The sequence below is a fragment of the Schistocerca gregaria genome, chromosome 4, assembly GCF_023897955.1.
Source record: "Schistocerca gregaria isolate iqSchGreg1 chromosome 4, iqSchGreg1.2, whole genome shotgun sequence".
NCBI lineage: Eukaryota > Metazoa > Arthropoda > Insecta > Orthoptera > Acrididae > Schistocerca > Schistocerca gregaria.
Genome location: NC_064923.1, coordinates 311,384,300 through 311,403,341, shown reverse-complemented (window position 1 = coordinate 311,403,341; position 19,042 = coordinate 311,384,300). Strand labels below are relative to the sequence as shown.

Genomic DNA, 19,042 nt, shown 5'->3' with positions numbered 1-19,042 from the left:
GGACAGGATGATAGGACATCTGCTAAGACATGAGGGAATGAGTTCCATGGTACTAGAGGGAGCTGTAGAGGGCAAAAACTGTAGAGGAAGACAGGGATTGGAATACGTCAAGCAAATAATTGAGGACGTAGGTTGCAAGTGCTACTCTGAGATGAAGAGGTTAGCACAGGAAAGGAATTCGTGGCGGGCCGCATCAAACCAGTCAGTAGACTGATGACGAAAAAAAAGTCACAGATACACAATTTAATCCTCGAGAGCCTTGCAGTGCTGTATATTGCGCTGAAACACGTCATCTTATCCTCCTTAGTCAGCTAACATACTCGGCTTTGTTGAAACACAATTAAATGAAGAGCTTTCTCCATTCACTACACACGTTTCGATTTCTTGATATCTCCTTTCTCGCTTAAATTTTAGATTTCTTAGTGCTTCACTTGCCCTCAGGCTGAATGAAATTGTCAGCTGCCTTAACAGTCAGGTAGACTACAGTGTGGCCGGATCAGAGTCTGTTTTGGTAATTTCCTCAGAACTACTTAATGTTATTTTCAGGTGGTTTCATAACAACTAGGATGAATTTGTATTGCACAGGTATAATTGGAGTACCTTCTTGAATGACATTTGATGATTTCCTTATTACAGAACGAAATTTCACTGTGCACCGGATGGTACGCTGATATGAAACTTCCTGGCAGATTAAAACTGTTTGCCGCACCGAGACTCCAATCAGGGACCTTTGCCTTTCGCGGGCAACTGCTCTACCACCTGACCAACCCAAGCACGACTCAAACCCATCCTCACAGCTTTACTTCTGCCAGTACCTTGTCTCCTACCTTCGACACTTCACAGAAGCTCTCGTGCGAAACTTGCAGAACTAGTACTCCTGGAAGAAAGGGTATAGCGGAGACATGGCTTTGCCACAGAAGAGCTTCTGTGAAGTTTGGAAGGTCGAAGACGAGGTACTGGCAGAAGTATAGCTGTGAGGGTGGGTCGTGGTCCATGCTTGGGGATCTCAGATGGTAGAGCAGTTGCCTGCGAAAGACAAAGGTCCTGATGTTCAGGCGCGCTGTCCGGAACCGTGCGACTGCTACGGTCGCAGGTTCGAATTCTGCCTCGGGCATGGATGTGTGTGATGTCCTTAGGTTAGTTAGGTTTAAGTAGTTCTCCGTTCTAGGGGACTGATGACCACAGCAGTTGAGTCCCATAGTGCTCAGAGCCATTTGAACCATCATGATGTTCGAGTCTTGGTCTGTCACATAGTTTTAATGTGCCAGAAAGTTTTAATTCCCTTATCGTTAGAAACAAACTCACCCTTTAGTAGTTTCTTCTAAAACATGTTAACACTGTTTCAAACCATGTAGATCTAGGCAAAATCTTTCAGTCGCAGCTAAGATGCACTTATATGATCACAAAGGATTGTTCTGAAGATTGTAGCCTTAGTAGTGTTTTAAGTACCTATTGAAATGATTTTCTCACCCCGCTTTGACCTAAGAAATCAGAAAAGCCGAATGAATGAAAGAATTTCTTTTGAATAAACTAGGTAACATAAAATGTGACGTCTCATAATATTCTCGAAACTCTAACAACGAACTTTTTTTTAATATTTGTTTTCAGGTCTACTACTACTATTACGACTACTTCCATTGCGCTGGAACCATCCTCAACGAACACTGGGTGATCACAGCTGGTAACTGTGTAAGTGGGTAAGGTTTGCACATTTCAGGAATTATTTCCCTACCAAATAAATTACTGATTTATCTTATTTTAACAGTATTTCATACAGGTGGGAGTAAAATACAATAGCGGAGTAACTCTTGATATGAATGGTAATGTATTTCCGTTCTCTGTTAAAATTAGCAATTGAGGTGTGCTTCAATGTACAATGGGCCCTTTGACCCGATGGTCCCAAGTTTGAGTTGACTGCCTCCATCCAACTACAAACAACTACCAGCTGTTTCTGAAAAGTGAATCTACGTATCATCTTGTACCCTCATTTTGACTACCATCCCCTAATGTGCAGTCAAATGAAAATGAGACCAATCAAAATAAAATAAGTAAACTGTTTATTATTTCGAAGTAGTCACTACAGCTGTTAACACATTTATCTTATTGTCAGACAAGGGATTCAATATCTTCATGGATAAATGTTTGCGTTTGCCTATGGATCCATGACTGTACCTAGGCGTGCCTTTTTCGTATGATGCAACTTGATGGTCATGCATGTCTTTCTTCAGATCTCCAAAAGTATGGAAATTGCTTGGATAGCGATTGTGACTGTGTGGAAGATTTTCAGTGGAACTTGTACAGCATACTCGGAACAACTTCGCAACACATGGTCAAACTACATATTGCCAGGTATGTTTAGACTATGCTAGCGAAGTTTCGCTGGTAAGTCCTTACACTTCCTCCACACAGTCCCAAACTCTCTGTCTGCTATTTCCATATTACTAGAACCCTGAAGAAAGACATCTGTGGTCGTCATTTTGCATCGAACAAATAGGTGCACATATGGCTATAATCATGATTCCGTACACAGCTGCAAATAATTTTCCATGAAGGGCCTGACTGTCTCGTATGACATATGGACAAATGTTTTAGCAGTTAATTTACTCTTTTCTGTTGTGTACAGCTTTGTGCACAACGGTAAGGAGAAGCGGGCTGCAGAGTGGTGGGCAACTGTCGCAGTAGGAAAGCTGGACAGTAGCAGAAATGTTTAGCGATCTAGTTAACACAATAAATAGAAGATTTACCTAACTTGTACTTGCCGGCCGGGGTGGCCGAGCGGTTCTAAGTGCTTCAGTGTGGAACCGCGTGACCGCTCCGGTCGTAGGTTCGAATCCTGCCTAAGGCCTGAACGTGTGTGATGTCCTTAGCTTAGCTAGGTTTAAGTATTTGTACGTTCCAGGGGACAGATGACCTCAGATGTTAAGTCCCATAGTGCTCAGAGCCATTTGAACCATATCTTGTACTTTTCCAAGTGAATGAAGACACATTACAGAAAACGCAGCAACAAACAGAGACCAGCTATCAAAATTTCAACACAGATATGCCTCGCTTTAGTAGGCACAAATGAATGTCTACTTAAGAGCGTCCTGAAGCGAAGTGGCTCCTTCTGCGAGTGGGCTGAGTGGCTGTCGCCAGCAGTCCTCTACCGGGATAGGAGAGGGCGCTCGCAGTTCAGAGCCACTGCTGGCGGACAGCATTGGCTCCATCGTATCCCATACGACTGCTGTCGGCATTAGACGGGAACTTGAAATTTCGCTGACAACTGTGACGCCCATGAGGTGGTATCTATACATGATATCACATTTTCCATTTAACTCGTGTCCGTTTGATTCCCCTCATGTATATAATGCACATCAGCAGCGAAACGAGCCGGAGGCTGTAACATAAAAACCACAGAAGGGATCGTGATGCAATTGCTTGCTGAAGAAGTTGTGGTCCCTATACGAGTGACAGAGGGAAACTGGCACTCATCCACGACCGAACGAGCACGTGCTCGCATCGACCATCTATTGCACACAGTAGTGTTGACAACAACAGATTGAGACTTCGAAAGAAGAGAAAATCTTTATAGTACATTTCCTTACAGCGGTATGAGTCTGCAGAAGGAATATTCATGAAACAACCGCGCAATTATAGAAAGAGTACGGGATGGTGTTTGCAAGGGTCGAAGCTTCGCACAAACAATCAAGGAAGGACTTATGCCGTTGACTGAAAACGCTTGATCTGGAACGCCACAAGACATTTTCTAGCAGGTGGATGCTATCATTAGTGAAGACAGGGAGTTACAGCGGCAGTGATTGCTCCAAGGTCGGACTGAGCATCGGTAGTCCTACGAAAATACAGACCTCTATTCTTCCATAAACAGCCGTGCCCCACTCTTTTCGCTGTAGGGAAAGGCACTGTGCCCTCTGCCCTTACTTTAAAGCCTCAATTACTCTGTTTTCGGCGTCACAGTAGTGTGTGCGGTGGACAGTTAGCAAGACCAGTATCAGTTTCAAAGCGATTTAGAAAATATTGCTGTATGGTGTGGCAGGTGGCAGCTGACGCTAAATAACGAAAAGGGTGAGGTGATCCACATGAGTTCCCAAAGAAATCCGTTGGAATTCGATTAATCGATAAATAGTACAATTCTCAAGGCTATCAATTCAACTAAGTACCTGGGTGTCAAAATCACGAACAACTTCAGTGGAAAAGACCAAATAGATAATATTGTGGGGAAGGCGTTTCATTGGCAGGACACTTAGAAGATGCAACAAGTCCACTAAAGAGACAGCTTACACTACACTCGTTCGTCCTCTGTTAGAATATTGCTGCGCGGTGTGGGATCCTTACCAGGTGGGATTGACGCAGGACATCGAAATGGCGCAAAAAAGGGCAGCTAGTTTTGTATTAGGGGAGAGAGAGTGTCGGATATGATACGCGAGTTGGGATGGAAGTCATTAAAGCAAAGACGTTTTTCGTCGCGGCCAGATCTATTTACGAAATTTCGGTCACCAACTTTCTCTTCCGAATGCGAAAATATTTTGCTGAGCCCAACCTACATAGGTAAGAATGATCATCAAAACAAAATAAGAGAAATCAGAGCTCGAACAGAAATGTTTAGGTGTTCGTTTTTCCCGCGCGCTGTTCGGGAGCGGAATGGTAGAGAGATAGTATGATTGTGGTTCGATGAACCCTCTGCCAAGCACTTAAATGGGGATTGCAGAGTAGTCATGTAGATGTAGTTGTAGATGTGCACGTGCTCCCTCTGTCGTCAAGCGGGTGTGTGACCATGGCCTACAGCGGTGAGTTTGGAGCCTCAGTTCTCGTAAAGATCAGCCCCTGCTTCATTAGACCAAGGCATTACGATCACTTCAGCGTTTTCCATTTTACAGCCACTGTCTCGTTTCTTTCTTAATGCTCGTTAGATATTATTCCAGAAGTATCAAATGTCCCCGGAACTTGACAATGTAGTTTCATGCTGCCTTTTGGTAAAAGAGAGTGCTGAGGATGATAAGTATGATCAAATATAAAAATTTCCCCTTATTTGTCTGTATTAGATAATTACAAATAAAAGAAACTTTTTTCAATTTTTTTGCCATAGTGAAATATGTCATATAAAATAGTTATGTGGAGTTAATTACTACGCAGCTGAAGTGAAATGACATTTCTTTGATGTAAAAATAACTAGAAGAATTTTCTACAAACATTGTAATTAATTTAATATTTTGTATTATAACTCCATACGCATGAATGTAGCAAACATTTCGAAAATTCTGTGACTCATAAGCTCTGTGTAATTGGATGGGCCTGTTTCTACATTCTGATTACAGTCTTGAAGTAGCATGTTTCTTGATTGCCTCAATAATTTCAGTTAAAAGTGTAATCATCAAGAAGCAGTTCTGAATATTATTTGAATGTCTTGGAAACGCTCATTAGTTTTACAGTAAAAATTGAATTGTGCCGTATCGAGTCTTCGTTATATTTCTAAGATTACAATAAGTGCATACAGGATGATAATAATTAAACATTCAGAATTAGAGAGGGTCCAAAAAACACTTTTGATCGCAGGATAATGAAACTTGGCGAAAACATTTGCAAGGACATGCAGAAGAGAAAAAACTAATAAACCAATGTAAGAAAAGATATTAATTTACTCATGAGAAGGAAACATTTGCAAACTGCGTACCATGTTTCGTTCCGGGTTAGAAATGTTGCTCCGTGTGATGATCATCTGCATTCACTCCACTACTGGCCGGAACATCTCACGTGGGACGCTGAATATCTCCCTAGTTATAATCATCTTCAAACTCCAATGTGCATTAGTTTCCCGTTGATAAATTATGTCATTCGGGTAATCTCACGGTCAGAGAGCACACGGGCTCAAATTCAGTGATCTCGATGGCCATGCAGTTTGGAACGATCGTCCAATGATTCGGTTTTCTCCAAATGTGTTACGAAGATACCGAGTGACTTCACGAGCAACGTGAGGTGGAGGTCTATCATGCTTCAAAATAGCTAAGTTCAAAGCACCGTTGTCCCCAAGTGCATTGATCACATTTTTACGAAGTAGATCACAGTAACGTATGGCATTCGCACTGCGTGTCATTCGTCCATGGAGTCCACGTTCCTCCTAAGTCACCGTACAGGTACCATCGCCTAGCGGCAAGTCATTACATTAACGCTGCTAACAACGCATATCCTCCAGCGCACAGCCTGAATATCATTTCTATGAGCTTGGGTGCTCATATAGTAATAATTATCTCTCTAGACTCTCTCATTTAAGGAAAGTATAATTGTTACCACGCAGTAGTTTCAATTATACTTGTAAAGCCACCTTAAAGATACCCTCACCAACGATCGACATCTGCGCGTTTCGGTGGCTCTGACATCGCTGGTCTTCAAGTTTTTACAGGCTCTACATCCCAACAACCAGTACATTTCGGTGTCGCCGACAATGTTCTGCAGACTGTACGTGGAAGCGGACCAAGAGAGTGAGAGGGAGACAGAGAGAGAGGGAGACAGAGAGAGAGAGAGAGAGAGAGAGAGAGAGAGAGAGAGAGAGAGAGAGAGTGAGACATAGTCGGTTTCCGGTGGTGAAATTCCGCCTGCGGCCGTAACTTCAGAGAACGAACTGAGAAAGGAGCAATCCGTGTTACAATAGCGAAGAACTATTGCGGTACACTTAAATACTTCTTCAAGTGTTATAACCGACCTGGGGATGACCTATTACGAGTTTATAACCAGTTGTCATGATAACAAGATGCAGCCATACATTTCGGGTACGTGGATCAGCCATTGTGGTACGAGGTAACTCATCTCTTTTCCAGGCGACGGTGCTTGAATTTTGAAAACTCAAAGAAGTCATTAACTGTTTCGTTTGAGCAGACAAAATAACTTAAATTCCATGACGTGCAAATTTACGTAATGAACTAATCTAAATGCAGGGCCAGATCTAGAGCATTTTTCCACACAATCGACTTATCATTTGGCGCCTCCGCCCCCAGCCATCTTTTGCCTCGTACTCTTTCACTCATGTCGGTTTTCGCTCCTAATTGTGATAGGTGCTAAACGCAAATCTTGCAACTGGGCGCCCCTGGAAACCCTGTCAATTTCCTGTTCCTAATATCTTCGATACAGCCTGTAGAGGTATCTTACAGCTGTGGCGCTGCTGGCGCCTCTCTCTGCTGGGGGCTTTTGTCGGTTGTGTAAAAATTTCTACTATATGGTATATTGGACAAGTGGTCATCTGCTGGAGGCTGACGATAGAGTGGGCAAAGAAGGCAGCCAACCAGCTGATCACTCTATTAATGAAGATGAGCAGACATGGCTCAGCTCATCTGAATCAGACAGCCTGCTCGCAACAGGTGGTGATTCTTACAGGTGTGCCGACATGTGTGTCCTGTGGACGGTAGTAGCGCCTCCGCTAGCGTAGCATGGTGGCAGCTGGTGACTGACAGCTGCACGGTAGTGGTGCGTCAGCAAGGTGGCGTCCCTGTGGTCGGGTTGGACACTCAGGCAGCGGTCAGATTTATTTTTGTAGCCCTAAAGAGGCGGCGTCATATATGCGGCGACAACCGGCAAGGCTCTGCGGGATTGGACGGCCAAGCGGGACAAGTTGCTGACAGACTGGTCCTGCTGGTTTAAAACCCGTGTCCACGTGCTAACAGTTGTGGTAGGCCCCACGTATCGTTGCCATGTCGAAATGTCTGGAGCTGGATCAATGGCCTGATGTGGCGTAATAGCCAGGTCGGTCGCTGAAGCAACGAGAGTGTAGATGACATCAACTCACGCGGAACCGCGGTTGTGTAAGCCACGTCTACTGATGCTTCTGAGCTCGAGGGGTATTGGCTGGTAACTACTGCAAGGTTTTGGTTGCAGGGCTGCAGTCCGAGCTGTAAGTGTTTGAGCATCTACATTACCTCAATCTCCTGTTTTGGTGGTCTGATGATAAAAGCGACACTTCCACATGTATCTGTGTTTCTTTGTTGCTTGAACAAGACTTTGGTACGTCATTATTCTCGTTTTATTTTGTACTAGATACAGTATCTGACTCCTACGATGCTTTAGCAGTCAATTTCTGCGCTTCTCATTCCATTCTTCCCCTCTTTTCTTCCTTCAGAATTTATTATATTTCACTGTGGTTAAGTGACTTCTTAAAATTAGTACAGAAATAACTACTGTTTACTGTATAGGTCATAGTATTATAAGTATTATTTCTGTCCGAAACAGCGCAATTCACAGTTCACGGGCGATTCTCTTCAGGAAGATCCAAGCAAAATTATCTATCGCTCTGACCCGTAATTACCAAAAGTTAACTGCTCGCCTTAAAAGTGGAAACTAATCTCGCCGCTAGCCACACGGCTTTATCAACATTACAGGCTAACGTGATATCTAAGCGAAGCAAGACAGTGTATCGTCCTCGTGAGTTCACTTCCTACTTTCACCGAAAACGAGTACAAGTCTGCCCAGCTCTGGCTTCATCTGAGGCATAACGCACGCTGGCATTTGACTGACGCACACAGTTTGATACCTCAGTACGATATGTGCCCTTCCACTCCCTCTATGGCTGTATTTATGTAGGGGCGCAGCGGAACACCAAGCACAACATCTGCTATAAACCGCCCAAGGCAGAGGTAGCAGTATGTAATTGGCTCCTTTCTCGGACATGTATTGATTAATAGCTGTGTCGTCTAACAATTTACAATTTTCTTAATTTTTATATAAATAGATTAAAGTTTGCTTTACTTACTGAAAAATCTTTACTTAGACTGTATTTAAACATGGCTGGCTAGGATTTTTAGGATGGAACAGACAGTAGCACCTGACCTCTGAGCCGCCTCTTTAAGATTCCTTGTACCCACTGTAATCGACAACAGATGAGCTGCCCCTTTAAGATTTCTTGTGACCATTTTTATGGACAACAGATTCTTGAAACCTTCTACAGCTGAAAAAATACGGAAACCAGCCACTTTTAATGCGTTTTTATTTACGCCGATATGCATTTCGGGTTTGCACCCATCTTCAGCTGGCAAATTACATGGATCTTCAGTTACTACAGTAGTACAATCTCGACAGCAGTTTGGATGCTGCAGCAGGCATTCTCCTCTCCTTATTTTTTCTCGGCTTTTCTTCTTTTTTGCAACAACACAAACACATTTTATCGCGTATTTTACACAGGCGCACTGCGTTATCCGCCATGTTGTCGACTGAAAGAGAAACAGAAAAACATTTCGCTCTCTTATAGTTTTCCAGTATTCATTTCACAACTGTAGGGACTATGGTGTGTGTCCTTATTAATCACTTTCACTGAAATATTTGAGGTAAGTGATGGGAAGTCACTATGGTTGGTGTCCTCGAAAAAGTAGAGGTGAGGAGTCACTATGGTTGGTCTTCCTCCCCCTTCCATTTCCTTGCAGCTTGTAGGCTGCCTGTCGTGGGGCCCTCGTATATTGAGAAATGCTTAATATAGCCTAAGCTTCTTTTCTCAATTTGCATCTAATGGAGGGCAAAAATGTCAGAAAGCATAATTCATTTATAATATTTTTTACTGGAGAATTTATTATTAACATTCCCAAAATGCTTATACCCAGTACACTGCATCATGAAATCATGACGTTACTCTTGCTCGCTTTTAGTCGTTACTTCACTATTAAGCTTGAATCATCAATTTTGCAGGAGTGTGTTCTTTACTTTATTTCATTACGTAAGATGTTGCTTAACATGGAATCTCAAGCAACCTTTGTATGCTCTATCTCCATATGGGTCAATTATCATATGCATTAGCATGCTAAAGAAGTTATTTATTCAACATAAGTCACTTTGCTTCGTTACACACATAATTAAAAACCTGTTTTTATCACAGCACACTACGATTCTACAACCTGAATTTCCTTTAACACACTAGTTTATATGTATTGTTGTCTGTATGTGTCAATATTCATCTGTTGATTGATCATCTGCCTTAGGTAAGATTTTGTTTTTGTCCGACTACTGACCTCATTATTTACCGTATTTTTTGGGCGTGATCATCAGACCACTTATACACATCTCCGTCAGTTAATAGCGAACAATTTGGCATGCTTATTGCACCATTTTATTTCTGTCTATTACTTACAGACAACCTTACTTCCATCACGAAAATTATTCATTTATACAGAGTTTGTTCTTTCAGATTGTAGGAAGTTAAAAACTACAATTATTTTTCTTAAGCCAAAGTTTCATTATTTTATTGTAACTAATACTTTTTCCGAATCTTATTTATCATTTCCTTACTTTAGCCAATACTTTTCTTGTCACTTGTGATCATAAGTTACCCACTGTCATTTTAACACTTACAATTTACTATAGCAAACTACCTGTCACAATATCTTACAAGCCATCACAGGGGCATATCCAACTCAGGAACTATTCTTACTTGGTAGGAAGATATCACAAAGTAATAGTATATGTAGGTACCAGATGAAGGCATATATTCCTTACTTATTGCAGACAGAAAAGGAGAAGAGAACGAAAATCTAAAGGAAAATAAAGTTATTTATTGTTTGGTCGCTTTAACTATTAATTTTCTATTATTGATGCTTGTGGGTTACCCATTGTTAATGCAACACATAGAAATTAATATTGCCAAATACATCTCACAGTCTCTTGTAAGTCATTATTTGGGTTTTGTCGTATTTGGGAAACATTCTTACTTACTAGGAACATATTATAATGTAAAGGCGTATGTACAACAAGAAATAATACATTCATTACTTGCTATAGACGGAATAGGAGAAGAGAATGAAACTTGAAAGTGTATCTGCGAAAGAGTACCAGACTCCATACAGAATATAATAGTTACTGTCAATTTTGAAATGTGGCAAATCTCTAATGTTTCGTAGACCTACATATGTTTCAGTTTTCGGGTATTACATGAGGCTTACCTATGAAGCTGAATAGTCCTTGACATACATTCATAAACTTATTTGTTTCCAATGAAATCTTCTTAGATTTTCCTTTTGCTCTGGCTAACTCTAGTTCATCAGCGTTAACCTAGAGAGGGCAGATTTTGCGTCACTCCATCCTTCAGTAACTTCCTGCAAGGATCCATTATTCTCTATTACTCTAATCGGCAGTTCCAATGCTTCACTATTTCTACCCACATAGCTTCCTATGAAAAGCTCTGTGGTCACTCCTGAATCTGGTAAAGTTAGCACTAAGTGGCACTGTCTAAGTCAAACTTTCCATGACATTTAGTTAAAAGGACTGTGCGAATCAGCATTTTCCCAACCATAAAGCGATTGATAAAAAATGATCAATTATTGTGTAACCTACACCAGCTTATATCAAAGCTATGTGCTTTTCTAGTATAGAAACTTATCCAGTATCGCAAATTATTCTTCAACTACTTATTTCTATGACAGTTAAATCTTTCTTGTTTGGGATAGTATCAAAGAATGCTTGTGACAAAGTTCTTGTGTCACTGACGTTATCAATACGACTATGTTGGGAGATTCCTGTGATGTTAATTCTGGTTGTGGGGTGAGTTAGTCTAGTTTTAACAGGATTCTCATCGAAGTCTTCTAATAAATCTTTTTCAATCTGTCTCCAGCTAAACCAATTTTGTTTAGTTGCAAGTACATTTTCACTTAGATTCCAGGGGACATTAACCTCTACATCGGCAGCAGTCTTTTCCAACCTGTCTGCCCATTCTAAATCAAAGCACTTGAAGACTTCTTCTACTTTCGTTTACTGCACATCACCTAAAATATTCTGTAGCTCTGAGCAACTGCATTCCTGTGAAACATTGCTATCTATAATAATGTCATTTGCTTTTACAGATTGTGGCATGTCAATACAGCTAATAAATTTCCTGGCATTCTTACTGTTACTACTCTCTTCATCTAAAGCCAGTGTATAATCAAAACCTTACAAAATCGACTGTACTTCCTCCACTGAAACCTGAGCCTCCAGATTGCCATCAGTGTTGAAGATGTAAGCCTTTGAGTCTAATATTTAGCAGCGGCTTTAGTTTTTCATCATGTCACTGATTTTAACAAAAATATTGCTTTCATCAAGTAGAGACTTTTTTTTTTTTGTCGGCAGTCCACTGACTGGTTTGATGCGGCCCGCCACGAATTCCTTTCCTGTGCTAACCCCTTCATCTCAGAGTAGCACTTGCAACCTACGTCCTCAATTATTTGCTTCACGTATTCCAATCCCTGTCTTCCTCTACAGTTTTTGCCCTCTACAGCTCCCTCTAGTACCATGGAAGTCATTCCCTCATGTCTTAGCAGATGTCCTATCATCCGGTCCCTTCTCCTTATCAGTGTTTTCCATATATTCCTTTCCTCTCCGATTCTGCGTAGAACCTCCTCATTCCTTGCCTTATCAATCCACCAAACTTTCAACATTCGTCTATAGCACCACATCTCAAATGCTTCGATTCTCTTCTGTACCGGTTTTCCCACAGTCCATGTTTCACTACCATACAATGCTGTACTCCAGACGTACATCCTCAGAAATTTCTTCCTCAAATTAAGGCCGGTATTTGATATTAGTAGACTTCTCTTGGCCAGAAATATCTTTTTTGCCATAGCGAGTCTGCTTTTCATGTCCTCCTTGCTCTGTCCGTCATTGGTTATTTTACCACCTAGGTAGCAGAATTCCTAAACTTCATTGACTTCGTGACCATCAATTCTGATGTTAAGTTTCTCGCTGTTCTCATTTCTACTACTTCTCATTACCTTCGTCTTTTGTATCATTGATATCCTTTCACCTTGTATTTTAATTCCACTCCTGAACCTTTCTTTTATTTCCATCATTGCTTCCTCCATGTATAGATTGAAGAGTAGGGGCGAAAGGCTACAGCCTTGTCTTACACAATTCTTAATACGAGCACCTCGTTCTTGATCGTCCACTCTTATAATTCCCGCTTGGTTGTTGTACATATTGTATATGACCCGTCTCTCCCCATAGCTTACCCCTACTTTTTTTCAGAATCTCGAACAGATTGCACCATTTTATATTGTCGAACGCTTTTTCCAGGTCGACAAATCCTATGAACGTGTCTTGATTTTTCTTTAGCCTTGCTTCCATTATTAGCCGTAACGTCAGAATTGCCTCTCTCGTGCCTTTACTTTTCCTAAAGCCAAACTGATCGTCACCTAGCGCATTCTCAATTTTCTGTTCCATTCTTCTGTATATTATTCTTGTAAGCAGCTTCGGTGCATGAGCTCTTAAGCTGATTGTGCGACAATTCTCGCACTTGTCAGCTCTTGTCGTCTTCGGAATTGTGTGGATGATGCTTTTCCGAAAGTCAGATGGTATGTCGCCAGACACATATATTCTACACAACAATGTCAATAGCCATTTTGTTGCCACTTCCCCTAATGATTTTAGAAATTCTGATGGAATGTTATCTATCCCTTCTGCCTTATTTGACCGTAAGTCCTCCAAAGCTGTTTTAAATTCCGATTCTAATACTGGATCCCCTATCTCTTCTAAATCGACTCCTGTTTCTTCTTCTATCACATCAGACAAATCTTCACCCTCATAGAGGCTTTGAATGTATTGTCTCCACCTATCTGCTCTCTCCTCTGCATTTAACAGTGGAATTATCGTTGCACTCTTAATGTCACCACCGTTGCTTTTAATGTCACCAAAGGTTGTTTTGACTTTCCTGTATGCTGAGTCTGTCCTTCCGACAGTCATATCTTTTTCGATGTCTTCACATTATTCCTGCAGCCATTTCGTCTTAGCTTCCCTGCACTTCCTATTTATTTCATTCCTCAGCGACTTGTATTTCTGTATTCCTGATTTTCCCGGAACATGTTTGTACTTCCTCCTTTCATCAATCAACTGAAGTACTTCTTCTGTTACCCATGGTTTCTTCGCAGCTACCTTCTTTGTACTTATGTTTTCCTTCCCAACTTCTGTGATGGCCCTTTTTAGAGATGTCCATCCCTCTTGAACTGTGCTGCCTACTGCGCTATTCCTTATTGCTGTATCTATAGCGTTAGAGAACTTCAAACGTATCTCGTCATACCTTAGAACATTCGTATCCCACTTCTTTGCGTATTGATTCTTCCTGACTAATGTCTTGAACTTCAGCCTACTCTTCATCACTACGATATTGTGATCTGAGTCTATATCTGCTCCTGGGTACGCCTTACAATCCAGTATCTGATTTCGGAATCTCTGTCTGACCATGATGTAATCTAATTGAAATCTTCCCGTATCTCCCGGCCTTTTCGAAGTATACCTCCTCTTCTTGTGATTCTTGAACAGGGTATTCGCTATTACTAGCTGAAACTTGTTACAGAACTCAATTAGTCTTTCTCCTCTTTCATTCCTTGTCCCAAGGCCATATTCTCCTGTAACCTTTTCTTCTACTCCTTCCCCTACAACTGCATTCCAGTCGCCCATGACTATTAGATTTTCGTCCCCCTTTACGTACTGCATTACCCTTTCAAAATCCTCATACCCTTCCTCTATCTGTTCATCTTCAGCTTGCGACGCCGGCATGTATACCTGAACTATCGTTGTCGGTGTTGGTCTACTGTGGATTCTGATTAGAGCAACCCGGTCACTAAACTGTTCACCGCAACACACCCTCTGCCCTACATTCCTATTCATAACGAATCCTGCACCTGTTATACCATTTTCTGCTGCTGTTGATATTAACCGATACTCATCTGACCAGAAATCCTTTTCTTCCTTCCACTTCACTTCACTGACCCCTACTATATCTTGATTGAGCCTTTGCATTTCCCTTTTCAGATTTTCTAGTTTCCCTACCTCGTTCAAGCTTCTGACATTCCACGCCCCGACACCTAGAACATTATCCTTTCGTTGATTATTCAAACTTTTTCTCAAGGTAACCTCCCCCTTGGCAGTGCTCTCTCGGAGATCCGAATAGGGGACTATTCCGGAATCTTTTGCCAATGGAGAGATCTTCATTACACTTCTTCAACTACAGGCCACATGTCCTGTGGATACACGTTACGTGTCTTTAATGCAGTGGTTTCCATTGCCTTCTGCATCCTCATGTCGTTGATCATTGCTGATTCCTCTGCCTTTAGGGGCAGTTTCCCACCCCTAGGACAAGAGAGTGCCCAGAACCTCTATCCGCTCCTCCGCCCTCTTTGACAAGGTAGTTGGCAGAATGGGGCTGACTTCTTATGCCGGAAGTCTTCGGCCGCCAATGCTGATTATTTATCAAAATTTAGGCAGTGGCGGGGATCGAACCCTGGACCGAAAACGTTTTGATTATGAATCAAAGAAGCTACCCCTAGACCTATAGCCTTTAATTGTGACATATATCATTGTTCTCTGTACTTTTATTATTAAGGGTCACTTTTTTTCCTTAAGGTCGTGCATTTTGTCTAACATATTAACTTCATCAATCTGCGACTTTACATTGCTAATATTAAAACACTTAAGCATACACTGACGAAGTTTGGAAAGGTTATTTTAATTTTTAAGTTCACTCTTGATTAGTGGTGCAGTCCTCTGTATGTTAGGCACATCCACGTTCTGAAGATGTTTCGTTGGTATTAGTGAACTGGTGTAAGCCCCAATACACTCACTCGTATCTGTACCTCTTACAACAATACAGAGTTTGTTTCACCTTACCGCTCCGTTATATATTTGTGAAAAACTTACGTTTCAACAAAGATATGCCTTACAAATCAGTAATGTTAGTATAGCAGTCAACTTTTCAATGAAATGTATTTGACACTCACTCATTTCACAACTGCAAGAACAATGGTGTGCGACCTTATGAACCAATTTCACGAAAACAATTTATTTAGGGATAGGAAGTCACTGTGGTTGGTGTCCTCCTCGCAACACTGTTACAAAAAGATAAAGGGGGGTGTCATTATGGTTGGTCCTCTTCTATCTTTCATTTCCATGCAGCTTGTAGGCTGTCTTTTGTGGGGCCTGTGTATGCTTGAGGAGCAGTTAATATAACTTAGGCTTCTGTTCTCAACTTACATCTAATGGAGGGCAAAATACGTTCTATATTGTATTTTTCTTGTATAATTTAAGTCAATAAGCATATTTTCTTCCTAAAAATTATATTTTAACCAACTATTACTAACTTTTCCAAAGTGATTATTACCAATACCCTGCTTTAGAAAATCGTGACGCTACTCTAGCTCACTGTTACTTGTTAGTTCATTATAAAACTTGAATCACTAACCTTGCAGGAGAGTGTTTTTTTCTTCACTTCATTACCTTAGATGTTGCTTTACTTATAATCTTGAGTAAATTTTGTATGCTATATCTTCATATGGCTCAATCATCGTATTAATTAGTATGCTAAAGAAGTTATTTGTTCATAGCAGTTACTTAGCTTTGATACACACATAATTAAAAGGCTGCATTTCCTCAACACACTCGTTTATCTGTATTGTTGTCTGTGATGTGTCAATATTTATCTGTTGATTGACCATTTGCCTTAGGTAAGATTACGCGTTTCTCATCCCTTCTTACATGATGTGAGGGAAGCACACATCAGTTTTCTACTATTTTATCTTCTACATCACCCTACCTACTTCATTATTCCTATATCTCCCTATTGTTATTTGTCCATATATTTTAATTTCCACATAGGTCGATGCTTATTTCTCCATTTTATTTTCGTGAGCCTACTGACCTCATTATTTGCAATATTTTTGGGTGTGATCGTCACACCATTTACCCACATCTCCTTCAGATAATAGCAAAAAGCTCTGGTTTGCCTGTTGGCTCCATGGTATTACTCTCTCTTACTTTTCTTACTTAAAGACAACCTTAGTTCCATTACGAAAATTATAAAATTACACAGAGTTTGTTCTTTCAGAATGTAGGAAGTTCCAGTTCCAATTACTTTTCTTAAACCAAAGTTTCAATATTTTGTTGGTACTAATTTTGTTCAGAATCTTACTTATTATTTCTTAACTTCAGCCATTACTTTTATCATAAGTTACCCACTATTATTTTTACACTTAGAATTTACTGTTACAAACTGCCTCTCATAATCTCTTACACGTCATCACGGGGTCATAGGAATCATTCTCACTTACTCACTTACTAGGAAGGTATTACAAACTAATGGCATATGACTACATGAAGGCATATATTCCATACTTACTGTAGATAAAACAGAAGAAGAGAATGAAACTGGAATGAAAAATACGGTTTACTGCAACTGGGACTGGAGAGTACAGCAAATAGTGTATCTGCCAAAGAGTGGCAGACTCCGTACAGAACATAACAGTTTGTAATCCCACCCCTCATTCCTGATTCTATCAACTATCCACATTAAGCGAAATCTTTGAGAGATGGCTCCAAACCTTCTTGTCTTGGGGTGTGATTCTTGAAGATTTAGATGTCACATCAGATTTTTACAGTTCGTTTGAATTAAATTTGAAGACTGTTGTTGCAGCATTGTTTTACGTAAATACATTTTCTCACATTTTTGTACACTATACAGTACTTTTGATTTTACATGAACCAAGCCGAAATTACATTATTCGCACAAAAACACAAAAATACGTCCGATCACATCAGAGGCATACTTAAGACTCACACTCTGCCGAAATAACAATATTTTAACCGTTTTATAATTTTTCCTGGCAAATGATTTTCTATAAGATTTCAATACATTATTAATTTCAATTATTATTTCATAATTGAGTCCAAAAATAAACATTGTAAACACTACAGAATTGTTGAATTAATAATAGAAATGTTAAATGTGCCAATAATTCGTAATTTCAAATGTTTCGAGGAAAAATTATTTTAACTCTACATTCAAAACTAGTGCTTACCGATTATAACATCGGAACTAAAATATTTTATAAAGTAATTCCTTTTAATAAACTTAAGCTCAAAACATAACATATGATACTGACCTGTCCGAACTTCGGAAAATAATACCGACATGCTTTGCATCCGTGGTGTAGGGGTAGCGTCTTTCATTCATAATCAAAAAGTATTCGGTCCCTCGTTCGAATCGTGCCGCTGCCTAAATTATGATTAATATTCAGTATTGGCAGCCGAAGACTTCACGCATAAGACGTCACCCTCATTCGGCAAAGGACTTGTCAAAGAGAGCGGAGGAGTGGACAGAGATTAAGGGCACTCTCTTCTCCTAGGGGTGGAGAAACTGCCCCTAAAGGCGGAAGAATCAGCAATGATCAACGGCATGAGGATCCAGAAAAGAACTGCATTAAAGACACGTGGCCTGTAATTGAAGAAGTGTCACGATGATATCTCCGTTTGCAAAAATTCCAGAATAGTGCCACATCGGATCTGCAGGAGGGGACTGCCAAGGCGGAGACTACTGTGAGTAAAAGACTGAATAATCAACGGAAGGACAACGTTCTACGAGTTGGCGCGTGGGTGTCAGAAGCTTGAACGTGGTAGGGAAACTAGAAAATCTGGAAACGGAAATGCAAAGGCTCAGTATAGATATAGTAGCGGTCAGTGAAGTGAAGTGGAATGTCAGAAGCTTGAAGGTGGTAGGTAAACTAGAATTCCTGGAAAGGGAAATGCAAGGGCTCAATATAGATATATAGTAGGGCTTAGTGAAGTGAAGTGGAAAGCAGACATGGATTTCTGGTCAGATGAGTACTGGGTAATATTAACAGCAGCAGTAAATGGTCTAACATGAGTAGGATTCGATATGAATAGGAGAATAGGACAGAAATGTGTTTCTTTGAACAGTTCAGTGAAATGGTCGTTCTGATCAGAATCGACAGCAAACCAACACCGACAACGATAGTTCAGGTACACATGGCCACGTCGCAAGCTGTAGATGAAGAGATAGAGAAAGTGTATGAGGACATTGAAAAGTTAATACAGTATGTAAAGGGGGATGAAAATCTAATAATCATGGGGGACTGGAATGCAGTTGTAGGGGAAGAAGTAAAGGAAAACTTTATAGAAAAACATGGGCTTGGGACAAGAAATGAGACAGAAGAAAGTCTAATTGAGTTCTGTAACACGTTTCAGCTGGTAATAGCGAATACCCTGTTCAAGAAATACAAGAGGAGGAGGTATACTTGGAAAAGGTCGAGTGATACTTGAA

At 40.6% G+C, this 19,042-nt stretch overlaps 1 protein-coding gene across 1 annotated transcript in view; it reads left to right on the top strand.

Moving 5' to 3' along the window:
* LOC126267513 (anionic trypsin-2-like) overlaps positions 1-19,042 on the top strand; it is a 123,517-nt gene that overhangs the window by 26,125 nt on the left and 78,350 nt on the right. The window contains exon 3 of the mRNA XM_049972812.1: positions 1,609-1,697. The gene's annotated coding sequence lies outside the window, so the exon portion shown is untranslated. The remainder of the gene's footprint in view (positions 1-1,608; positions 1,698-19,042) is intronic.